The sequence below is a fragment of the Acomys minous genome (assembly GCF_964271855.1).
Source record: "Acomys minous genome assembly, chromosome: 11".
Classification (NCBI taxonomy): domain Eukaryota; kingdom Metazoa; phylum Chordata; class Mammalia; order Rodentia; family Muridae; genus Acomys; species Acomys minous.
The window spans coordinates 86,039,602-86,051,246 of record NC_140492.1 but is presented as its reverse complement, the minus strand read 5'-3'; the positions used below and the strand labels follow the sequence as shown (position 1 = coordinate 86,051,246).

Here is an 11,645-nt window from a genome sequence, read left to right as displayed (position 1 = left end):
TAACCCAGAAAGCAGGTCCAGGATAGAATTATTTTTTTTAAAAAAATGTTACCTTATTCAACTGACTTTTACCTGTCTGTATTATAAAACTATTTTCAAATTGGAATGAAGTGTGAGGCTGTGTTTGCTGAGAACTGCAGATGAGGTCTTAAACTTGAGACGATCTATGGCCAGATCTAAGGCCTCACACTGTGTTCACTATGCTTTCAGCACGTTTTGGGGGTGCTTAGGTGGAGTTGGTAGGTGGAGGCCAGAGGACCAGGAGATCAAGGCAGTTCTCTGCTACTCAGAGAATTCAAGGCTAGCCTGAGCTACTTGAGCTGGAAGCAAATCAGGATGGGGCTTCCTGTGTGACATCTGTGTCTTTGCTAAGGGTCACATTGAACTAAGACTGCTCTTGGGCAGTCTTTAGGAGTCAGCATTATGGCTGAAGACATCAAAACTAAAATCAAGAATGCCAAAACTGCCCGCCTTGACAAGCCGCTTACCAAATCAGAAACAGACTAAGAGCTGCTGGCAGAACTACTCAGACTTCCAACCACGCAGGGAGGCATCGTGTGTGTGTGTGTGTGTGTGTGTGTGTGTGTGTGTGTGTGTGTGTGTACATGTGTACAAGTCCCTCTGCCCTGTATCATGGGTCTCAATCTGGATGAACGCAGAGGAGAAGGCACGTTTTCTGGGAAGATCTGACCATACTCCACACACCTTTCCTGTTCTCAAACTTTCTTCCCAGATAGTAAAGGGGAACCTGGGTATATGATGGTCCCTACCCTGGGACCCTGATCATGATGCAACTACTAATAAAAAGTCACTGGAAAAGTTAAAAAAAAAGAAAGAAAAAAGAAAGAAAGGAAGGAAAAAAAGAATGGGATGGGAAGGAAGTTTTGGCCACACCCTTGCAAACTGTCAAATTCAACATCACCACAATACGATGAGAAAAAAATCTACAAATTCTACTTGTATGAGAACAAAAACTGGGTGTTTATTCTTATTTTAATTTTTAGTATAACAGAATAATACAAGAATCAATGCATATGTATTTTGTGATGAGCACAGACAATTAATTTCTACTTTTTTTTTGAAACATGCAGAAGGTTATACACAAAATGACTCAGTGAGTCATGAGCCAACAGTAACTAAATTTTACTGGACCTTTATTGTGTATGGAGAAGCACTAAACACCCAGAGAAGATGACTGCTGGATAGACAGATGGACAGTCAGACAGAGAGACAGAGAAATAGGGGGCATAAAATTTAAAATCTAACAATACTTGATGGGATATGATAAGCTAGTAGAAGGAGACTTTTAAATGTTTTAAACAATTGCCTTCTACAATATCTGTCTGGCTTTTAGCTCTCCATCTGTAATGAGTCACTAAATGCTGAGTACATTTCTCCCAGCAAGAATATTCAAATCTGTATTGTTTTCCCACTCCATATTGTCATGAGAATTGTCAAAAAATATGGAGAAAATCACTGTTTTCATGGAGTGTTTGCTTTCACCATGATGTATTTATCTATCTAATCATGTTTATTTACTTTTAGTTCATCACCACTAAGCTACCTTTCAACAAATTACCAATGCAGGGGTTGGAGGGTAGGGGGCAGGGTTGACAGTGCAATGGACATGTGTTAGACATCAGGCCAGATTTGAAGACTAAACATCCTTCCTCTAGAGGGGCTCCTGGGTCACAGGGGAGCACAGTCCCAGCAATGACAACATTATTCTCCAGAAGCATTCCAGTTTACACTTAAAAAGCACATTTCCAACACACACACACACACACACACACACACACACACACACACACTTTTTTAACATGCAACAAAAATAAACAGACACCCACTGCTGGAAAATTAGAGTCTTCTTATTGGGACCAACATTAACAAGATGCTAAACTAAATTCTTGCCTGTGTAGACAACCACAATCTTCTGTCGTCATGGTAGTTTGAATGAAAATGGTCCTGATAGGGTCCTATGGAGTGGTACTATTAGGAGGCACACCTTGGTGGACTAGGTGTGGTCTTGTTGGAGGAAGTCTCACTAAAGGTGGGCCTTGAGGTTTCACATTCTCAAGCCAAACCAAAGATATCTCTTTTCCTGCTGCCTGCTGATCCAGATGTGGAACTCTCAGTTCCTTCTTCAGCGCCATGTCTGCCTGTGCGCCACCATGCTTCCCACCATGACAATAATGGACTGAGTCTCTGATTAAATGTTTTCCTTTCTACAAGTTGCCATGGTCATGGTGCCGTTTCACAGCAGTGAAAATCCTACCTAAAACAGATGTTGATACCAGGGACTGGGGAATCCCCATGATAGGCCTGACCATACATTTGTTTGGAGGAATGTAGACTTTGGAACTTTGGATGAAGAAAGTGGTGAAATGCTTGAAGGGGGGCTTAATGGGACATACTAGTCAGAATATGGAAGACTGAGGGTGATTTGAACTGTGAGGACCTGGCTCAAAATCTTTCAGAGGAGACGAATAGTACTTACATGGCCTAGAGACCACACTTGAGATATTTTGGTGAAGAATGTCACTACTTTATGTTTGTCGAAAAAAAATATATTTAACTTATGGGAATGAATAACTTATAGGAGGATTTAAGGAAACAGTAAGATATTTCCTACCTAGAAAATTCAAGTTCTTCATAAATCATACATACATCTGTGGTCACTTTCTATGACAACAAACAGTTTTCTCTTCCAAAAATCTAAAAGGTTGAAAGATTAAGGGTAAGAGTAAGCTTTTTCTGTAAAACACACTCAGAGAGACTCAGAAAAATCAAATCAGCACCATTATAATTGCCGTATTTCCTAGACTTCCTAGAATACTCAACAATATACAGTCTACTCATTCCCTTAAAAAAAGTTAAATGTCCAAAGATGTCACTGTGTTGGCTAGTCTCCCAGACTATGTCTCATACCTGGAACAAAATGTTATTATTTGCCAGCCTACATATTCCAGTAGGGACTTAAGAAAACTAACTATCTATCCTATGTGACTCTTTACAGTATAGAAAGTACAGTGAAGGGCTGATTTGTGGCTCAGTAATAAAATACTATGTGAGCTTTTGGGTTTTATCCCTAGTGCAAAGAGGGAGGAAAAAGGAAAATAGAAACGGAAGAAAGGAGGGGACCAAACAACATCCATTGACACTCAAAGGACAGTCATAGGGGAGGGGAATAAGGGGAAAATGGGAGGGAGGGAAGAATAGGAGGATACAAGGGATGGGATAACCATTGAGATGTAACAAGAATAAATTAATTAAAAAATTTTTTAAAAAGTGTATCCAGTTTAATTTTCCTTAATGGCATGAAGGAGAAATGAGATAGATTGATAACTCAGGGAAAAATATGAAAAGATGTTCTAAAATGAATTGATACCTGAAGCAAAGGAGAAACATCAAAAAGAACGTCAAAAAAAAAAAAAAGAAAAACCTTTTGTCAAGAGCGTATTAAAATCACCTAATCAGAGAATAAAAGATTGAGCAGTAAAGCCGGTGCAGCAAATGAAAAGCAATAGTGTACCATTAGCCAGTGGAGTGAGTTGGTAGGCTTCGTGGGTTGGTGAAACATGATCACGCCTTTTGTGTATCAGTCACTTGATCTTTTGGTTGTCTCCTTGCATACCCAGCATTGTCGACTCAAAGCATATCTTTCGCCTCCTTTTTATTCTACACTTTTCAGGGTGGAAGAGGAGAATAGGATATGGTGATCGACATAATGTAATCCACTCCTGGGGAAAGCATGTGAAAGATGGGTACTGTTTGTGTGTGTCCCTGTGACACCAAGTAACCAAACAGAAAGTAAAAGGCCTATTCAGTTGCATCCAGAGGGGTGTGTGTGTGTGTGTGTGTGTGTGTGTGCGTGTGTGTGTGTGTGTGTGTATGTATGTATGTATGTATGTATGTATGTAATTATATTAATCTGTCTCTGCCTACACCTGTTGACATAAAGGAAAATTCAACCTAAACTCTATTTAGGAGACCTTCCTAGAGCTATACAAGCACAGAAATCTCAGAAAAAAAAAATAATTCTCTTGAGTGGGTTAATGATCTCAAGGCTTACACTCCCAAAGAATAGGCCTAAGGGTCTTTCTCCAAGGGCCACAAGACTTCAGAGCCCTCTTTGACCACTTCCTGAAAAGTTTTTGTCTCTTAGCATGGAGGTGGCCCATGACTGTTCATTCACACCTCATGTTAACCATGCTCCTTCTGTCTGTTCTTGGGAAGGTCATCTAGGGTCAAGAATACCTGCCCTTCCCATGGTCTTCGCTCACAACATCCATGACTATCCTTGTTTCCCCATGATCATTTCGGGATGTTTTTTTAAAATGCAGAAAATTGAGTAGAAAAAAGGTAGTACATGCATGCAATATCTTTAGAATATTATGCTATTTGGAATAACCATGGAGTTACTTGTGTAAAACTTAAACAAAGTAAACATAAACAGGGAACAAGCAATCAAGAGAGCAGTTTTTGTTGTGTTAAAAATGTATAAAATGGTTGTTTTTGTACATTTCTGCAAGTCTGTTTTTAGTTCTATGTTATTTGACCTAATATATTTTTAATAATGTCTCCTGTTACATGTGTTTGAATAGTTCTCACTAAATTGAGTTTTTAAACTGAGCAGTTGATTGTTTGAGGATCATCTCCTACCTGTACCTAAGCAACCAGCCTTTCCCCCAAAGCAATCACTGTCTGGGGCAACTCTCCTAAACAATTCAATACATGCTGTTTATCTCATGGATCCTGCCCATGGATTATAATTCTGTGCCATGTGCCTATGCTTGGGCTGCCATCTCAGCCACATTGTCATAACAGGCCAGGAGAACATCAAAAAAGAGTGAGACCCAGACACTAAGATTTAACATGTTTTCCCAGCCCATGTAAACCTCAGAAAAGTAGTGTATAAGTATTTCTAAATGGAAAAGACTTGGCACGTTTCCATTCTCCTTGATAGCATAATAGTAATTTGTGCCATGGCAACAGGGGGGTTGCAAATCTGAAAGACTAAATAACAAGGAATTCATTTATTGTTCATAAAATACACTTTGATTGTTCTGAAAAACTAAATTATCTTAATAATCTTTTAAACCATTTTGCTTTTTGTTTGTTTGTTTGGTTTGGTTTGGTTTAGTTTGGTTTGGATAGGTTTTGGTTTTGGTGTTTTGTTTTGTTGCTATGAAAAAGTAAATCTCAATTCACTTCCAATCACCCCAAATGCCTTGTGATTTCCCCTAGGTAATAGCTTTAAGGTTAGTTTAGTTAGAGAACAGGAATTTTTCTCTCAGTCCAGAAGTCTGAGTGAGAAATCAGAGGCCAGGGCCATAAAGTCTCTCAGGTAGGACAATCCTTTGCTGGTGCTCAACAAATGGGGACAAACAATCTCCCCCACATCTATTCAATTTTCCAGAATGGTACAAACTAGTCTAAGGTGTATATTTTACCAGTGTTTTTCCTTGGGCTTCAGGGGTGTTCCAACATAGCACTGAGTATAAAATTTAGAAATTGCTAAGCTCTGCTTTGATGTACTTCAGCCACAGCTGTGAAAAAGAGCGTCTTCTTAGACTGGACTTTGAGTGGGGAAGTTTCCTGTGTACCCTGGTTCCCCTTCTCCGGTAGACTCTCTTCTAGCTGTTGCTGGGGATCTTCAGGCACCTCCTCTTTAGGGTCTCTGCACAGAGAACATGTTTGTCTTGCCACCATGACACTTGAGTCTCAGACCTGGTCTCACCTATTTGCAAGCATGGCACCTCAAAATTGCTGGAGACTTCCATATTTGTCACCATGCACAAATATCAAGTCCAAGTGGATCAAAGACCTCAACATAAAACTAGAGACACTAAATTGGTTAGAAGAAAAAGTGGGGAAGAGCCTGGAACACATTGGCACAGGAGACTACTTCCTGAACAGAACACCAACAGCCCAGGCCTTAAGGTCAACAATTAAATAAATGGGACCTCATGAGGCTGAGAAGCTTCTGTAAGCAGGAGACACTGTCAAAAGAACAAAGCAACAGCCGACATACTGGGAAAAGATCTTCACCAGCCCTTCATCTGACAAAGGTCTAATATCCAAAATATATAAAGAACTCAAGAAATTAAACGCCACCAAACCAAATAACCCAATTGAGAAATGGGGCTCAGAACTAAACAGAGAATTCTCAACAGTGGAATATCAAATGGCTGAGAAACACTTAAAGAAATGCTCAATGTCCTTAGTCATCAGGAAAATGCAAATCAAAACAACTCTGAGATTCCATCTTACACCCATCAGAATGGCTAAGATCAAAAATTCAAGCGAAACCACATGCTGGCGAGGATGTGGAGAAAGAGGAACACTCCCTCATTGTTGGTGGAATGCAAACTAGTACAGCCACTTTGGAAATCTATCTGGTGCTATCTCAGAAAACTGGGAGTAGGGTTTCCTCAAGACCCAGCTATTCCACTCCTTGGAATATACCCAGAAGATGCTCCAGCACACAAGGACATATGCTCAAGCATGCTCATAGCAGCCTTATTCATAATAGCCAGAACATGGAAACAGCCTAAGTGTCCCTCAGTAGAAGAATGGATAAAGAAACTGTGGTACATTTATACTATGGAATACTACTCAGCTATTAAAAACAAGGAATTCCTGAAATTTTTGGACAAATAGACTGAACTAGAAATGATCATAGTGAGTGAGTTAACCCAGAAGCAGAAAGAGTCAAATGGTATATACTCACTTATATCATCAGGACATTAGCCCAAGGGGCATGTCCCTTGAAAGTCTTCACTTACCAAGAAGGTGGGACAGAGGGTAGGACATCCTATTGGGACTTTAGGTGAGAGAAGTATGGGAGAATGGGGAAATAGAAGGATTCAGAGGGTCCTAGAAACCTACAAGAAGAACATTATGATGGGCAGATCAGGGCCCAGGGGTCCTGCTCAAACTATGGCACCAGCCAAGGACAATATATGCAGTAAACTTCGAACCTCTACCCAGATCTAGCCAATGGACAGGACATTCTCCACAGTTGAGTGGAGAGTGGGGACTGACTTTCACATGAACCCTGGTGCCCCGCCCAATGGTACTCAAAGGCAGGATAGCAGGCTATCAAGAAGAGACTTGATACCCTATGAGCATATACAGGTGAAGGAGGTCCCCCTCAGTCACAGTCATAGGAGAGGGGAGTAGCTGCAAAGTGGGAAAGATGGAGGAATGGGAGGATACAGGGGATGGGATAACAATTTAGATGTAATATGAATAAATTAATAAAATATATTTTAAAAATTGCTGGAGACTTCCAAGCAAACTGTCTCTACTTGAACTTCCTCTAAGTCAGCACTCCATGCAATGGGCAGGTCAAGTGGGATAGTCTTCATTAACAATATTCTAACTTGCTTCCTGATGGGTGACTATCCTTGGGAACAAATGACTATTCACTCCAAAAGGATGGCAGTGATTTAAAAAAAAAAATTACACTCAAGTCTAGCTTGGTCAATTAATTAGTTTGTTGGAATTACTTACAGGAGCATGGTGACTCCAAGACAACTGCACCACCAAAAGCCCCTCAGTAAAAGTGACAGACTCATGAAAGCTACATCTCTGCAACTATCTATTTGACTTGCAGGCAGTTCCACCAAAGAATCTCAGTTTGCCTGGCAATTTACTGCTTACATAACCTGGAGATGGTACCCCATGAGTCTTGTAACTTTCTGATGAATTCTTGTAACTTTCCTGTGAGTTTCCTAATATACCACTCTCTGGCTAAGACAGACTGAATCTAGAGGACATGAGCACACACTTCCTGCTTAAATATGTGTTCATGCTTTGAACACAGATAGTGTTGATAGTTTGACAATATGACCATTTACCAAAACAAAAACAGTAGGTTCCCCCTAAGGTCTATGATCTCCCCAGTCATAGGCTTTTGATCTGATTTGCAATGCCAGCCATGAAATCCTTCCTGAGAGGAAGGTCTTACTTTCAATAAGAAAGCACTGGGTACTTTCATAACTGCCATGCCATGGTTACACCGATGGGCACATCTTGCCAAATAGGTAGGATTATAGCATGCTCAGTGTAGTGTGAGTATGACTACTAATGTCTTTTCTCCCCTTGGTAGCCTGTATAGCACAGTCTAGAAATATGCAAACTTTATATATATTATAGATACTTTTAAGATACAATGTCAGAGAAAATTCTTTCTGCAATGGGTAGTAGTTGATCCAGAGACTCATAACTTGCCAAGTGCTGAGTACAAATAAATAATAAATACTAGCTGGTGAGGGAACTTTGCAGAAAGATTGTAAGAACCATGGATCATGGTGTAATATTGAGCCTCCTAGAAATACAGAAGCGACATTCATAAGGTCTCACCAGTGTGACTACCTAATGCAAGGTGAAAACAAATGAAAGTGGGCCAGAGAAAAGCTCCTGAGGCCTAAACACTTCACAAAGAAGTATAGGCAACTGCGGAAATCTGGGAACAGCAGAGGTGGCCATCCCCTGGGAAAGGCACACCAGTAGGTTCCCTTGGTCTGTGTCAAATGGTCAGTGCTGAAGATGTATGTACAAAGTAACATCACACAGACTGAGCAGGTTATGTTTTAAATATACGTATATAGATGCACTTATATGGATGCAATAAGAACTAGCAAAAACCTGAGCAACACAGCCAGGGCTACACAGAAAAACCTTACCTTGAAAAACCAAGAAAAAGAAGAGGAAAAGGAGAAGGAGAGGAGGAAGAGGAGGAGGAGAAGGAAGCAGCCTTGAATTTGAAGGAGGGTATAGATGTGGGTTTGGGGGGAGGAAAGGAAAGGGCAGATTGTTGTAATGAAATTTAAATCTCAAAATAAATTTTAAAAGGAAACAATTTTTTGAAAAAGAAAAAATACATAAGCTAATACATGTGACTATGTTCTTATAAAAATTTATTTACAAGAATAGGTAGGAGCAGTTTATGCCTCTAGGCTACAATTTACTACATGCTTTAGATGGTTATTCTATATTCTAGAGTTTTAAGAAAATTTAGACTTATATATATTAAATATTTAAGGTCTATTATTAAAAGGCCTTGTCTGTGGACAGGATGGATAGATGGATCAACAGGTAAGGGCTACTTTACCAGAGAACCCACAGTTTGTACCTAGCAGCAACATCCAGTGACTTATAACTGTTAGTAACTCTAGGTCCAAATGATCTCATGTGCTCTTCTGTCCTCTCTGGATGACAGACAGACAGACAGACAGACAGACACACACACACACACACACACACACACACACACACACACACACACACACACAGAGCAGGCATAGAGAAACATATATACACACATGCACACCCTCACATACATACATGCATATATATACATACACATAAACACAGCAGGTATACAGACACACACATAAGTAAATATATGTGTGTGTATATGTGTGTGTGTGTTTTGGTTTTTCAAGACAGGGTCTCTCTGTGTTAACCTTGGCTGTCCTAGATTCACTTTGTAGACCAGGCTGGCCTCAAACTCACAGCGATCCGCCTGTCTCTGCCTCCCAAGTGCTGAGATTAAAGGCGTGTGCCACCACTCCCAGCTAAAATAAATATTTTATATTTTGCAGTAAAATGTTGACACTAAGTAAATAGGTTTATTTCAGATCCAGACAGAACGCTTTTTTTTCTCATAGTGATTTCAGACTTCCAGTTCAAGTTACCAAATTTAAGAAATAAAATATGAAGCCCAAAGTTTTCACAGACTTTTAATGCTTCCCTTGTTCAACAACACTGATGCTAATATATTTTTTCTTTCTTTTTTTTAATTTTTAATTTTATTTTATTAATTTATTCTTATTACATCTCAATGGTTATCCCATCCCTTGTATCCTCCCATTCTTCCCTCCCTCCCATTTTCCCCTTACTCCCCTCCCCTATGACTGTGTACAGGCCGTAAACTTCAAACCCTTACCCAGATCTAGCCAGTGGACAGGACATTCTCTACAGTTGAGTGGAGAGTAGGGTATGACTTTCACACGTACCCTGGTGCCTCATATTTGACCACGTCCCCTGGATGGAGAGACCTGGTGGCACTCAGAAGAAGGATAACAGGCTACCAAGAAAAGACCTGATATCCTATGAACATATAAAGGGGGAGGAAGTCGCCCTCAGTCATAAATATTTTTTAAAGACAACACCTCTGAAGGTGCTACAAGGATAGATCTACTTACCTATAAAGTGTTAATTCTCTAAAAATAGGATTTCAGGCCCAAGCCAGGGTGGCCCAAAGAAAGACACCCAAGTACTTGCCACAGGTGCCACTATGATAGGCAAGGGGGTGAGGGAGAGGTGGAAAAGATGGAATATACAGTGGATAGATGGAAGAGAAAACAAAGCCAAGGGGTTGGAACACTGTGGAGAAATGTCAAATTGACTTAGTAACTGTGAGGATCAGGCAGGTATGAGGAGGTCATGGTGATGTCCTGGCTCTGACTGCTGCCAACGGCCATGGTTCTGCTATGTCAATGTCTGTAGCCCACATTACCACCAAAGGCTAAGAGGATGTCTGTGGTCTGGGCTGCCGCTGAAGGCAATGTAGAGATCTGCGAACTGCGCTGCTGTGGGGGTACATATTGATCTGATGGCCTGTGCTGCCACCTGAGGTCATGGGGATATTTGGGTCTATGCTGCTGCTGAGGGCTATGGCTGGATCCATGGTCCTATGTCAGCTGAGGTCTGTGTTGATATCCCAGACCTGTTTTACCACCAAAGGCCATCCAAATGAGGCACTGTGGCACTGTGCTGAGGCTGGCCCTGCCCCTCATCAGCAACCACCAGGAGAGCTAGGCCTGATCCTGACCTGGGCAGCACAGTAGAGCTAATCTTGATGATAGGGGTGTGAGCTTGAGAGAGCTGGCTGCCCCACCATTTGTCTGCCATGGGGTATCATGGGCACTGAGAGATGCCCTTCAAACCCTTGCCCCTTGTCACCTGCAGCTAGCGGGAGAGCTGACCCTAGGGTCATAAGAATAGGAAAGCTAGCCCTGCTCCCCACCAGCTGCAATACTCAGGAGAGTGGTCCCTGCACCTTGCCTGGGCAGCACAGTAAGCTCCAGCCCTGGTGGCAAAGGCATGGATGAGCCAGCCCTGAGGACATAATTGCAGGAGAGCTGCTCCTGCCCCTTGCTGGCTGCAGCATTGAGTGAGCTAGCCAGGGCAATGCTGGAGCCCTTGCTCTGGTGGTGTGGGAACAGGAGAGATGGTAGGCTGACCGACTCAGCTAGATCCCAGGTCCAGATCCAGGGCTTTCAGTTGCCCCACTCCAACATACATGTCATCTATGATTGCCTGGAGTATGAGAAAGAAATGGACCTGCAGGTCCAAAGCTGCAGGATCTCCATGACACAGGACAACAACAGTATGTCTGAGAGGAGGCCTGGTGAGGGTCCAATAGTGAAGGTGTAGCAGAAGCCAAAGGCCTAGAGCCAGACCAGTGACTCACTGCAATGAACATCTGCAAGTAAAGATGTATAGACAAAAGGAAATACTGTGTGACACTACAGATTCCATGACAAGACGTTGTTGTTGTTATTAGTATTTCATTTTATTTGGGGGTTGCAAGGGTTGAGGGTAGGTACAAAGGCACAAGAAGATGAGTA

The 11,645-nt window shown here is 41.5% G+C and overlaps 1 pseudogene across 1 annotated transcript; it reads left to right on the top strand.

Annotated features, from left to right (window-relative positions):
• The first annotated feature begins 423 nt into the window (after nucleotides 1-423).
• LOC311608376 (cytochrome c oxidase subunit 6B1-like) lies at nucleotides 424-690 on the top strand (annotated as a pseudogene). Its single transcript has one exon. The product of its transcript is annotated as a cytochrome c oxidase subunit 6B1-like (transcript).
• The last annotated feature ends 10,955 nt before the right edge of the window (nucleotides 691-11,645 follow it).